This window comes from Anarhichas minor, unplaced genomic scaffold (assembly GCF_050575085.1).
Source record: "Anarhichas minor isolate MPS153535 unplaced genomic scaffold, ASM5057508v1 ptg000095l, whole genome shotgun sequence".
In the NCBI taxonomy this organism is placed as follows: domain Eukaryota; kingdom Metazoa; phylum Chordata; class Actinopteri; order Perciformes; family Anarhichadidae; genus Anarhichas; species Anarhichas minor.
This window is the reverse complement of record NW_027466541.1, coordinates 685001-698683: the sequence shown is the minus strand read 5'-3', so window position 1 is coordinate 698683 and position 13683 is coordinate 685001. Positions and strand designations below refer to the sequence as shown.

Below are 13683 nucleotides of genomic sequence, written 5' to 3'. Positions count from 1 at the left end.
TTTGATTCATTCAGCAGAGTGGGCCGCTTCGGGAGGGGGCTTAAATGGTTTTACGGTTTTCTCTCTGTGACACCGCCCCTTTTCCCTGTCCCGGTGCCAAAAAGTTGAATATCGCGAGGACCAGAGCGGCGCGCGCCACGCATCACTGACAACTCTGGGGCCCAATGCGTGCAGCGCACGCGAAGGGTTAAAGTCGAGTCCCCGCAGTAAACGCGCGTTCCCGCTGTCAGGCGGAGAATGTAGGTGCGCGATCACGCGGTAAAGGCGCGGTCCGTCCGGTTAGATTACACGCGCGCACACGCACACAGAAAAAAACAAGAGTTTATACAGGTGCTGGTCATATAATTAGAATATCATCAAAAAGTTGATTTATTTCACTAATTCCATTCAAAAAGTGAAACTTGTCTATTATATTCATTCATTACACACAGACTGATATATTTCAAATGTTTATGTCTTTTAATTTTGATGATTATAACTGACTACTAAGGAAAATCCCAAATTCAGTATCTCAGAAAATTAGAATATTACTTAAGACCAATACAAAGAAAGGATTTGTAGAAATCTTGGCCAACTGAAAAGTATGAACATGAAAAGTATGAGCATGTACAGCACTCAATACTTAGTTGGGGCTCCTTTTGCCTGAATTACTGCAGCAATGCGGCGTGGCATGGAGTCGATCAGTCTGTGGCACTGCTCAGGTGTTATGAGAGCCCAGGTTGCTCTGATAGTGGCCTTCAGCTCTTCTGCATTGTTGGGTCTGGCATTTCGCATCATCCTCTTCACAATACCCCATAGATGTTCTATGGGGTTAAGGTCAGGCGAGTTTGCTGGCCAATTAAGAACAGGGATACCATGGTCCTTAAACCAGGTACTGGTTGCTTTGGCACTGTGTGCAGGTGCCAAGTCCTGTTGGAAAATGAAATCTGCATCTCCATAAAGTTGGTCAGCAGCAGGAAGCATGAAGTGCTCTAAAACTTCCTGGTATACGGCTGCGTTGACCTTGGACCTCAGAAAACACAGTGGACCAACACCAGCAGATGACATGGCACCCCAAACCATCACTGACTGTGGAAACTTTACACTGGACCTCAAGCAACGTGGATTGTGTGTCTCTCCTCTCTTCCTCCAGACTCTGGGACCCTGATTTCCAAAGGAAATGCGAAATTGACTTTCATCAGAGAACATAACTTTGGACCCCTCAGCAGCAGTCCAGTCCTTTTTGTCTTTAGCCCAGGCGAGACGCTTCTGACGCTGTCTGTTGTTCAAGAGTGGCTTGACACAAGGAATGCGACAGCTGAAACCCATGTCTTGCATACGTCTGTGCGTAGTGGTTCTTGAAGCACTGACTCCAGCTGCAGTCCACTCTTTCTGAATCTCCCCCACATTTTTGAATCGGTTTTGTTTCACAATCCTCTCCAGGGTGCGGTTATCCCTATTGCTTGTACACTTTTTTCTACCACATCTTTTCCTTCCCTTCGCCTCTCTATTAATGTGCTTGGACACAGAGCTCTGTGAACAGCCAGCCTCTTTTGCAATGACCTTTTGTGTCTTGCCCTCCTTGTGCAAGGTGTCAATGGTCGTCTTTTGGACAACTGTCAAGTCAGCAGTCTTCCCCATGATTGTGTAGCCTACAGAACTAGACTGAGAGACCATTTAAAGGCCTTTGCAGGTGTTTTGAGTTAATTAGCTGATTAGAGTGTGGCACCAGGTGTCTTCAATATTGAACCTTTTCACAATATTCTAATTTTCTGAGATACTGAATTTGGGATTTTCCTTAGTTGTCAGTTCTAATCATCAAAATTAAAAGAAATAAACATTTGAAATATATCAGTCTGTGTGTAATGAATGAATATAATAGACAAGTTTCACTTTTTGAATGGAATTAGTGAAATAAATCAACTTTTTGATGATATTCTAATTATATGACCAGCACCTGTATATGATGTATTGTTACACACACATTTGTGTATTTTTGTAACTGTGTTATTTATAACATCAAAGACCAAAAGTACAACATTGACTCAAAGTATCTCATCTAATATAAATACGCATCAGAAGCGTTTTACAGTACATTTGAAATACTTTATATTCGGTTGGACAGTTGATTCTGGAAGCTCTGGAAGAAGTAAAGTACAAGTACCTCAAAGATGTACTAAGTAAAGTACTCGGCTGGGGCGTTAGCTTCCACTCCTCTTCTCTTTATTGACGTGGTAACAGGTCTGAAGGCGGGGTGGGGGGCAGCATCGATCAGTCTCACCTGGTGGTTCAGGTGAGACGTGCGACTCGTTAATATGTGAGCTCTACAGTCATCAAACACAGGACCTCGTTGTAACATGAACATATTAAAGTCTGTTATTGTATTTATCTGATTATCTTTAAATACATCATGTGATGATGTCACAGCTCACCGTGTAGAGGATCAGTATTATAAAGCATCAAATGTCCTCCGAGTGTTTATTACATTACAAAGATCATCATCATAACAGAATCAGTGTGATCGTGTACACATTTATTTACCCAGAAGCCAGCGGGGCGAGACACCACGAGCCACTCTACAGCCAACAGAGTGATGAAGAGGAGGAGGAGTGATCTCAGGGCAACAGTTTGAGGCAACTTCACAGGTCCAAGTTCTGTTAGTCACGAGTATCTTTTAATATAAAACGTCTTTGATCTGATAAAAATACAGATAATCACACTCAGCCACCTCGATTCATAGGAAACACGATTATTAATAAAGTAAGAGGGAAGGAAGCAAGGAAAGGAGAGAAGAGGAAGAAAGGAGGGAGAGGAGGCTAGGAAACAGTAGAGGAAGGAAGCAAAGGAGAGAGGAGAGGATGCATGAAAAATGAGAAGAGAGGAAGGAAGGAGAGGGATCAGAAAAGGATGAAAGGAGGGAGAGGAGACAAGGAAACAGTGGACCGGATCATGTTGATCAGGATCCTGGTTTTCTATCAGATGTGATGACATCACAGGACAGGAAGTTGTGTTTGGACTCTTTAAATTAGAATCACATTTATTATGAAGGCAGAAGAAGAAGGAGACACAAAGAACTTCCTCTGAACTCAAAGACTGTAGAAGAAGAAGCTTCACGATGAACTTTAGTCTCATTCACACAAGAAGAAGAACTAAACACCACAGACAGTCCTGCTGAGGACCTGGTCTCTGATTGGTCCTCCTGTCCCTGAGGACCTGGTCTCTGATTGGTCCTTGTGCAGAGAGACAAACGTGAGAGAAGACTTTTGGACTGTTTGGGTCCGAGACGTCCTCTGATGAACGACTCGTTTCCATGGAAAGGTTTGTTGTTGTTGTTTCCACATAATGTCACACGTGTGAAAGATTAATAACGGGTTTATAATCAAACCTAAATAATAATAATAATAACGCTGTGGCTGAGTGTCAACTTTCTTTAAAGCTCATCTTCACGTTTGAAACTACAAATCCCATCATCCCTCTGCCGGCTCTGATGTGAACGAATGTTTGACGGCTCGTCTGCTGATAAAACCTGTGAGACGAGGAGACGAGGAGGAAACGAAGGACGAAGCATCCGAAAACATTTCAGAGGATTAAAAAAACAATAAAATAGTCACAAGTTGAAGAGTTCTCTTCTTTAAAAAGTCTGATTCTTCTCATCGTCCACGAGTTCATATCTTACAGTGTGTGTGTGTGTGTGTGTGTGTGTGTTCAGTTGTTCTCAAACAGCGACAGCAGGTCGTCGTTGTTGTTGTTGTTGTTCGGGAGGTCCGGGGGTCCGAGGTACGACAGCAACTCGTCTGGGTTGGTCAACTCCGGAAGCAACTTCACCAACAAAACAAACAAACAAACAAACAAACAAACAGGTGAGTTATAAACACGTGTTCCTGTTTTCATCCTGAAGACTCAACAAACTAACGACTCATTTTACAAGAAACAGAAGCAGCCGCTGATCTCAGGCTGCTATTTAAATACAAGATGCAATATATTTAAATACAAGATGCAATGTATTTAAATACAAGATGCAATATATTTAAATACATGATGCAATATATTTAAATACAAGATGCAATATATTTAAATAAAAGATGCAATGTATTTAAATACAAGATGCAATATATTTAAATACAAGATGCAATGTATTTAAATACATGATGCAATATATTTAAATACAAGATGCAATATATTTAAATACAAGATGCAATGTATTTAAATACAAGATGCAATGTATTTAAATACAAGATGCAATATATTTAAATACAAGATGCAATGTATTTAAATACAAGATGCAATATATTTAAATACAAGATGCAATATATTTAAATACAAGATGCAATGTATTTAAATACATGATGCAATATATTTAAATACAAGATGCAATGTATTTAAATACAAGATGCAATGTATTTAAATACAAGATGCAATATATTTAAATACAAGATGCAATGTATTTAAATACATGATGCAATATATTTAAATACAAGATGCAATATATTTAAATACAAGATGCAATGTATTTAAATACAAGATGCAATGTATTTAAATACAAGATGCAATGTATTTAAATACAAGATGCAATATATTTAAATACAAGATGCAATGTATTTAAATACATGATGCAATATATTTAAATACAAGATGCAATATATTTAAATACAAGATGCAATATATTTAAATACAAGATGCAATGTATTTAAATACATGATGCAATGTATTTAAATACATGATGCAATATATTTAAATACAAGATGTAATATATTTAAATATATGATGTAATATATTTAAATACATTACGTCATATATTTAAATACATATACTCTATAAATACAACTCATAAATATGCTGTACAAATCTACATCTTAAGTATATAATATCCACTATGATTATTGATGTATTCATGAGTTCATCTCTGTATATAAATGTATATTTATACGATAATATTAAATATAATCTCACGTCTAGAGACGGTTCAGTATTATCCGTTGCCCCCCCGAGACCGAAGGAGCCGTCGCCGTGGAGACGGGGGTTCTGGTTGCTACGCTGCATCATCATGTTGCCCCCCCCCATCTGGAGGTTGCCGTGGAGACCCTGCGACTGCTGCTGGGAGAGAGGAGCACCATGGGAAGTGGAGTCCAGACGGCCCGAGAGAGACATCTGTGGAGGGGGAGAGGAGGCAAGGAAACAGGAGAGGAAGGAAAGAAGGAAAGAGAAAAGGAGAGGAGGAAAGGATTGAGGGCAGGGTGTAAAAGAGAAGGAAACAAGAAAGAAGAGAGGAAGAGAAGAAGGACAGAGGAGAGGAAGGAAAGGAGAGAGGAGGTGAACTGAGTGAACATTAATAATCACTAATATGATGATAAAGATGATGAAGATTAAGGTGTTAACATACCTGTCCAGCTAGTGGGTGTGGGGGGGGTTTGTCAGGGGTGAGGAGGGCACTGGAGAGCTCAGACTGGTAGGAGAGAGGGGGGGGGGCCGGGGGAGGAGAAATCCCCCCCGACCCCCGGAGTCCCAGGACCAGTGAAATCTGAGAAAGAGTGTTGACTGGGATAGGACGGAGCTGAGGACACACAGACAGAGAGACAGAGACAGAGACAGAGACAGAGAGAGAGAGAGAGAGAGAGAGAGAGAGAGAGAGAGAGAGAGAGAGAGAGAGAGAGAGAGACACACACACAGAATAATTAGTTATTGATCTCTCTTTTTAGCAGGACATCCTGAGACTCTAAGTGGACCAGGAGGATCTGGGTACCTGGTCCTGGGTAGTCCACCGCGCCGCCGCCCCCTGCAGGTAGGGGGGGGTAGGGCATCGGGGAGGAGGCGGCCGAGGAGGGGGCGGGGCCTAGCGATGCGATCATCTCCATGACGCTGGGCAGCACCATGTGACTCGGGCTGAGCGTCCTGCAGCGCTTCAGAACCGGACCGTCGGGGTCCTCCTTTATGTGGAGGTCCGGCTTCACCGGGACCGGCTTCCAGCTACAGACGGGGTCGATGGTGATCTCCTCGTACTCAGAGCTGTGGGGGAGGGGGGTCAGTACAGGAAATGGCCCTTCAAAATAAAATACTGACTATCAAAGTAAAGTCTGAATAAATGGAGTTTCTTACTTCTGAACGTAGATGAGGATTCCCAGCATGTATTGATCCACCTCCAGACCTTCTAACAGAGCGGTTTTACTGCGCGCGCACACACACACACAGGTTATAAAAGACCTAATAAATGTGTTTTTATAACTTAAAAATAATAAGAGAGACGTACTTGCACACAGGACATCTCCATGTTCCTCTCTCACAGTTCAGCTGCAGGTACGACTCCAGATCAAAACACTGCAGACAGACAGAAAGGTAGAGAGTCAGACAGACAGACAGGTAGAGAGACAGACAGACAGAAAGGTAGAGAGAGACAGAAAGGTAGAGAGTCAGACAGACAGACAGGTAGAGAGTCAGACAGACAGACAGGTAGAGAGACAGACAGACAGACAGAAAGGTAGAGAGACAGACAGAAAGGTAGAGAGACAGACAGACAGACAGGCAGAAAGGTAGAGAGACAGACAGACAGACAGGCAGGTAGAGAGACAGACAGACAGACAGACAGACAGGCAGGTAGAGAGACAGACAGACAGACAGAAAGGTAGAGAGACAGACAGACAGGCAGGTAGAGAGACAGACAGACAGACAGGCAGGTAGAGAGTCAGACAGACAGAAAGGTAGAGAGTCAGACAGACAGAAAGGTAGAGAGTCAGACAGACAGAAAGGTAGAGAGACAGACAGACAGAAAGGTAGAGAGACAGACAGACAGACAGGCAGGTAGAGAGACAGACAGACAGACAGGCAGGTAGAGAGACAGACAGAAAGGTAGAGAGACAGACAGAAAGGTAGAGAGACAGACAGAAAGATAGAGAGACAGACAGACAGAAAGGTAGAGAGACAGACAGACAGACAGACAGGTAGAGAGACAGACAGACAGACAGACAGGTAGAGAGACAGACAGACAGAAAGGTAGAGAGACAGACAGACAGAAAGGTAGAGAGACAGACAGACAGAAAGGTAGAGAGTCAGACAGACAGAAAGGTAGAGAGTCAGACAGACAGAAAGGTAGAGAGTCAGACAGACAGAAAGGTAGAGAGTCAGACAGACAGAAAGGTAGAGAGTCAGACAGACAGACAGGCAGGTAGAGAGTCAGACAGACAGAACGGTAGAGAGTCAGACAGACAGACAGAAAGGTAGAGAGTCAGACAGACAGACAGGCAGGTAGAGAGTCAGACAGACAGAAAGGTAGAGAGTCAGACAGACAGAAAGGTAGAGAGACAGACAGACAGAAAGGTAGAGAGACAGACAGACAGACAGAAAGGTAGAGAGACAGACAGAAAGGTAGAGAGACAGACAGACAGACAGGTAGAGAGACAGAGAGAAAGACAGACAGAAAGGTAGACAGACAGACAGACAGGTAGAGAGACAGACAGAGAGAAAGGTAGAGAGACAGAGAGAAAGGTAGAGAGACAGAGAGAAAGGTAGAGAGACAGACAGAGAGAAAGGTAGAGAGACAGACAGACAGGTAGAGAGTCAGACAGACAGACAGAAAGGTAGAGAGACAGACAGAAAGGTAGAGAGACAGACAGACAGACAGAAAGGTAGAGAGACAGACAGGTAGAGAGACAGACAGAAAGGTAGAGAGACAGACAGACAGGTAGAGAGACAGACAGACAGAAAGGTAGAGAGACAGACAGAAAGGTAGAGAGACAGACAGAAAGGTAGAGAGACAGACAGACAGACAGGTAGAGAGACAGACAGAAAGGTAGAGAGACAGACAGACAGACAGGTAGAGAGTCAGACAGACAGACAGAAAGGTAGAGAGACAGACAGACAGACAGGTAGAGAGTCAGACAGACAGACAGAAAGGTAGAGAGACAGACAGAAAGGTAGAGAGACAGACAGACAGACAGGTAGAGAGACAGACAGACAGACAGGTAGAGAGACAGACAGACAGAAAGGTAGAGAGACAGACAGACAGACAGGTAGAGAGTCAGACAGACAGAAAGGTAGAGAGTCAGACAGACAGAAAGGTAGAGAGACAGACAGACAGACAGGTAGAGAGACAGACAGACAGACAGGTAGAGAGACAGACAGACAGAAAGGTAGAGAGACAGAGAGAAAGGTCGAGAGTCAGACAGACAGAAAGGTAGAGAGTCAGACAGACAGAAAGGTAGAGAGTCAGACAGACAGGTAGAGAGACAGACAGACATGTAGAGAGACAGACAGACAGGTAGAGAGACAGACAGACAGGTAGAGAGACAGACAGACAGGTAGAGAGACAGACAGACAGGTAGAGAGACAGACAGACAGGTAGAGAGACAGACAGAAAGGTTGAGAGACAGACAGAAAGGTAGAGAGAAAGGTAGAGAGACAGACAGACAGGTAGAGAGTCAGACAGACAGAAAGGTAGAGAGACAGACAGAAAGGTAGAGAGAAAGGTAGAGAGACAGACAGACAGGTAGAGAGTCAGACAGAAAGGTAGAGAGACAGACAGAAAGATAGAGAGACAGACAGACAGAAAGGTAGAGAGACAGACAGACAGACAGACAGGTAGAGAGACAGACAGACAGACAGGTAGAGAGACAGACAGACAGAAAGGTAGAGAGACAGACAGACAGAAAGGTAGAGAGTCAGACAGACAGGTAGAGAGTCAGACAGACAGAAAGGTAGAGAGTCAGACAGACAGAAAGGTAGAGAGTCAGACAGACAGAAAGGTAGAGAGTCAGACAGACAGAAAGGTAGAGAGTCAGACAGACAGACAGGCAGGTAGAGAGTCAGACAGACAGAACGGTAGAGAGTCAGACAGACAGACAGAAAGGTAGAGAGTCAGACAGACAGACAGGCAGGTAGAGAGTCAGACAGACAGAAAGGTAGAGAGTCAGACAGACAGAAAGGTAGAGAGACAGACAGACAGAAAGGTAGAGAGACAGACAGACAGACAGAAAGGTAGAGAGACAGACAGAAAGGTAGAGAGACAGACAGACAGACAGGTAGAGAGACAGAGAGAAAGACAGACAGAAAGGTAGAGAGACAGACAGAAAGGTAGACAGACAGACAGACAGGTAGAGAGACAGACAGAGAGAAAGGTAGAGAGACAGAGAGAAAGGTAGAGAGACAGAGAGAAAGGTAGAGAGACAGACAGAGAGAAAGGTAGAGAGACAGACAGACAGGTAGAGAGTCAGACAGACAGACAGAAAGGTAGAGAGACAGACAGAAAGGTAGAGAGACAGACAGACAGACAGAAAGGTAGAGAGACAGACAGGTAGAGAGACAGACAGAAAGGTAGAGAGACAGACAGACAGGTAGAGAGACAGACAGACAGAAAGGTAGAGAGACAGACAGAAAGGTAGAGAGACAGACAGAAAGGTAGAGAGACAGACAGACAGACAGGTAGAGAGACAGACAGAAAGGTAGAGAGACAGACAGACAGACAGGTAGAGAGTCAGACAGACAGAAAGGTAGAGAGACAGACAGACAGACAGGTAGAGAGTCAGACAGACAGACAGAAAGGTAGAGAGACAGACAGAAAGGTAGAGAGACAGACAGACAGACAGGTAGAGAGACAGACAGACAGACAGGTAGAGAGACAGACAGACAGACAGGTAGAGAGACAGACAGACAGAAAGGTAGAGAGACAGACAGACAGACAGGTAGAGAGTCAGACAGACAGAAAGGTAGAGAGTCAGACAGACAGAAAGGTAGAGAGACAGACAGACAGACAGGTAGAGAGACAGACAGACAGACAGGTAGAGAGACAGACAGACAGAAAGGTAGAGAGACAGAGAGAAAGGTCGAGAGTCAGACAGACAGAAAGGTAGAGAGTCAGACAGACAGAAAGGTAGAGAGTCAGACAGACAGGTAGAGAGACAGACAGACATGTAGAGAGACAGACAGACAGGTAGAGAGACAGACAGACAGGTAGAGAGACAGACAGACAGGTAGAGAGACAGACAGACAGGTAGAGAGACAGACAGACAGGTAGAGAGACAGACAGAAAGGTTGAGAGACAGACAGAAAGGTAGAGAGAAAGGTAGAGAGACAGACAGACAGGTAGAGAGTCAGACAGACAGAAAGGTAGAGAGACAGACAGAAAGGTAGAGAGAAAGGTAGAGAGACAGACAGACAGGTAGAGAGTCAGACAGACAGAAAGGTAGAGAGACAGACAGACAGGTAGAGAGACAGACAGACAGGTAGAGAGTCAGACAGACAGGTAGAGAGACAGACAGACAGAGAGAAAGGTAGAGAGACAGACAGACAGGTAGAGAGTCAGACAGAAAGGTAGAGAGACAGACAGACAGAAAGGTAGAGAGACAGACAGACAGAAAGGTAGAGAGACAGACAGACAGAAAGGTAGAGAGACAGACAGAAAGGTAGAGAGACAGACAGACAGACAGGTAGAGAGACAGACAGACAGACAGGTAGAGAGACAGATAGACAGACAGATAGAGAGACAGACAGACAGGCAGGTAGAGAGTCAGACAGACAGAAAGGTAGAGAGTCAGACAGACAGAAAGGTAGAGAGACAGACAGACAGAAAGGTAGAGAGACAGACAGACAGAAAGGTAGAGAGTCAGACAGACAGAAAGGTAGAGAGTCAGACAGACAGAAAGGTAGAGAGTCAGACAGACAGAAAGGTAGAGTCAGACAGACAGACAGAAAGGTAGAGTCAGACAGACAGACAGAAAGGTAGAGAGACAGACAGAAAGGTAGAGAGACAGACAGAAAGGTAGAGAGACAGACAGAAAGGTAGAGAGACAGACAGACAGGTAGAGAGTCAGACAGACAGAAAGGTAGAGAGTCAGACAGACAGAAAGGTAGAGAGACAGACAGAAAGGTAGAGAGACAGACAGACAGAAAGGTAGAGAGACAGACAGAAAGGTAGAGAGACAGACAGACAGAAAGGTAGAGAGACAGACAGAGACAGGTAGAGAGTCAGACAGACAGAAAGGTAGAGAGTCAGACAGACAGAAAGGTAGAGAGTCAGACAGACAGAAAGGTAGAGAGACAGACAGACAGACAGGCAGGTAGAGAGACAGACAGACAGACAGGCAGGTAGAGAGACAGACAGACAGAAAGGTAGAGAGTCAGACAGACAGAAAGGTAGAGAGACAGACAGACAGAAAGGTAGAGAGACAGACAGACAGACAGAAAGGTAGAGAGTCAGACAGACAGACAGGCAGGTAGAGAGTCAGACAGACAGAAAGGTAGAGAGTCAGACAGACAGACAGACAGGTAGAGAGTCAGACAGACAGACAGACAGGTAGAGAGTCAGACAGACAGAAAGGTAGAGAGTCAGACAGACAGAAAGGTAGAGAGACAGACAGACAGAAAGGTAGAGAGACAGACAGACAGAAAGGTAGAGAGACAGACAGACAGAAAGGTAGAGAGACAGACAGACAGACAGGTAGAGAGACAGACAGACAGACAGACAGGTAGAGAGACAGAGAAAAAGGTAGAGAGACAGACAGACAGAAAGGTAGAGAGACAGACAGAAAGGTAGACAGACAGACAGACAGGTAGAGAGACAGACAGACAGGTAGAGAGACAGACAGACAGACAGAGAGAAAGGTAGAGACAGAGAGAAAGGTAGAGAGTCAGACAGACAGAAAGGTAGAGAGTCAGACAGACAGAAAGGTAGAGAGACAGACAGACAGGTAGAGAGACAGACAGACAGGTAGAGAGTCAGACATACAGACAGAGAGAAAGGTAGAGAGACAGACAGACAGGTAGAGAGTCAGACAGACAGGTAGAGAGTCAGACAGACAGAAAGGTAGAGAGACAGACAGACAGAAAGGTAGAGAGACAGACAGACAGAAAGGTAGAGAGACAGACAGACAGAAAGGTAGAGAGACAGACAGAAAGGTAGAGAGACAGACAGACAGACAGGTAGAGAGACAGATAGACAGACAGATAGAGAGACAGACAGACAGGCAGATAGAGAGACAGACAGACAGGCAGGTAGAGAGTCAGACAGACAGAAAGGTAGAGAGTCAGACAGACAGAAAGGTAGAGAGACAGACAGACAGAAAGGTAGAGAGACAGACAGACAGAAAGGTAGAGAGTCAGACAGACAGAAAGGTAGAGAGTCAGACAGACAGAAAGGTAGAGTCAGACAGACAGACAGAAAGGTAGAGTCAGACAGACAGACAGAAAGGTAGAGAGACAGACAGAAAAGTAGAGAGACAGACAGAAAGGTAGAGAGACAGACAGACAGACAGGTAGAGAGTCAGACAGACAGAAAGGTAGAGAGTCAGACAGACAGAAAGGTAGAGAGACAGACAGAAAGGTAGAGAGACAGACAGACAGAAAGGTAGAGAGACAGACAGAGACAGGTAGAGAGTCAGACAGACAGAAAGGTAGAGAGTCAGACAGACAGAAAGGTAGAGAGACAGACAGACAGAAAGGTAGAGAGACAGACAGACAGAAAGGTAGAGAGACAGACAGACAGGTAGAGAGACAGACAGACAGAAAGGTAGAGAGTCAGACAGACAGAAAGGTAGAGAGACAGACAGACAGACAGAAAGGTAGAGAGTCAGACAGACAGACAGGCAGGTAGAGAGTCAGACAGACAGAAAGGTAGAGAGTCAGACAGACAGACAGACAGGTAGAGAGTCAGACAGACAGACAGACAGGTAGAGAGTCAGACAGACAGAAAGGTAGAGAGTCAGACAGACAGAAAGGTAGAGAGACAGACAGACAGAAAGGTAGAGAGACAGACAGACAGAAAGGTAGAGAGACAGACAGAAAGGTAGAGAGACAGACAGACAGACAGGTAGAGAGACAGAGAGAAAGGTAGAGAGACAGACAGACAGAAAGGTAGAGAGACAGACAGAAAGGTAGACAGACAGACAGACAGGTAGAGAGACAGACAGACAGACAGAGAGAAAGGTAGAGAGACAGAGAGAAAGGTAGAGAGTCAGACAGACAGAAAGGTAGAGAGTCAGACAGACAGAAAGGTAGAGAGACAGACAGACAGAAAGGTAGAGAGACAGACAGAAAGGTAGAGAGACAGACAGAAAGGTAGAGAGACAGACAGACAGACAGACAGGTAGAGAGACAGAGAGAAAGGTAGAGAGACAGACAGACAGAAAGGTAGAGAGACAGACAGAAAGGTAGACAGACAGACAGACAGGTAGAGAGACAGACAGACAGACAGAGAGAAAGGTAGAGAGACAGAGAGAAAGGTAGAGAGACAGAGAGAAAGGTAGAGAGACAGACAGACAGAAAGGTAGAGAGTCAGACAGACAGAAAGGTAGAGAGTCAGACAGACAGAAAGGTAGAGAGTCAGACAGACAGAAAGGTAGAGAGACAGACAGACAGAAAGGTAGACAGTCAGACAGACAGACAGACAGGTAGAGAGTCAGACAGACAGACAGGTAGAGAGTCAGACAGAAAGGGAGAGAGACAGACAGAAAGGTAGAGAGACAGACAGAAAGGTAGAGAGACAGACAGAAAGGTAGAGAGACAGACAGGTAGAGAGACAGACAGAAAGGTAGAGAGACAGACAGACAGACAGGTAGAGAGACAGACAGAAAGGTAGAGAGTCAGACAGACAGAAAGGTAGAGAGACAGACAGAAAGGTAGAGAGTCAGACAGACAGAAAGGTAGAGAGTCAGACAGACAGAAAGGTAGAGAGTCAGACAGACAGAAAGGTAGAGAGTCAGACAGACAGACAGACAGGTAGAG

At 44.7% G+C, this 13683-nt stretch overlaps 1 long non-coding RNA gene and 1 pseudogene across 1 annotated transcript; one reads left to right on the top strand and one right to left on the bottom strand.

The window, feature by feature from the left end:
* Positions 1-1886: 1886 nt before the first annotated feature.
* LOC142939256 (uncharacterized) lies at positions 1887-6048 on the top strand. Its single transcript, XR_012949942.1, has 3 exons — positions 1887-3839; positions 4936-5146; positions 5676-6048. It is a non-coding gene; the product is annotated as an uncharacterized LOC142939256 (long non-coding RNA).
* LOC142939252 (zinc finger MIZ domain-containing protein 2-like) overlaps positions 2444-13683 on the bottom strand; it is a 42838-nt pseudogene continuing 31598 nt past the window's right edge.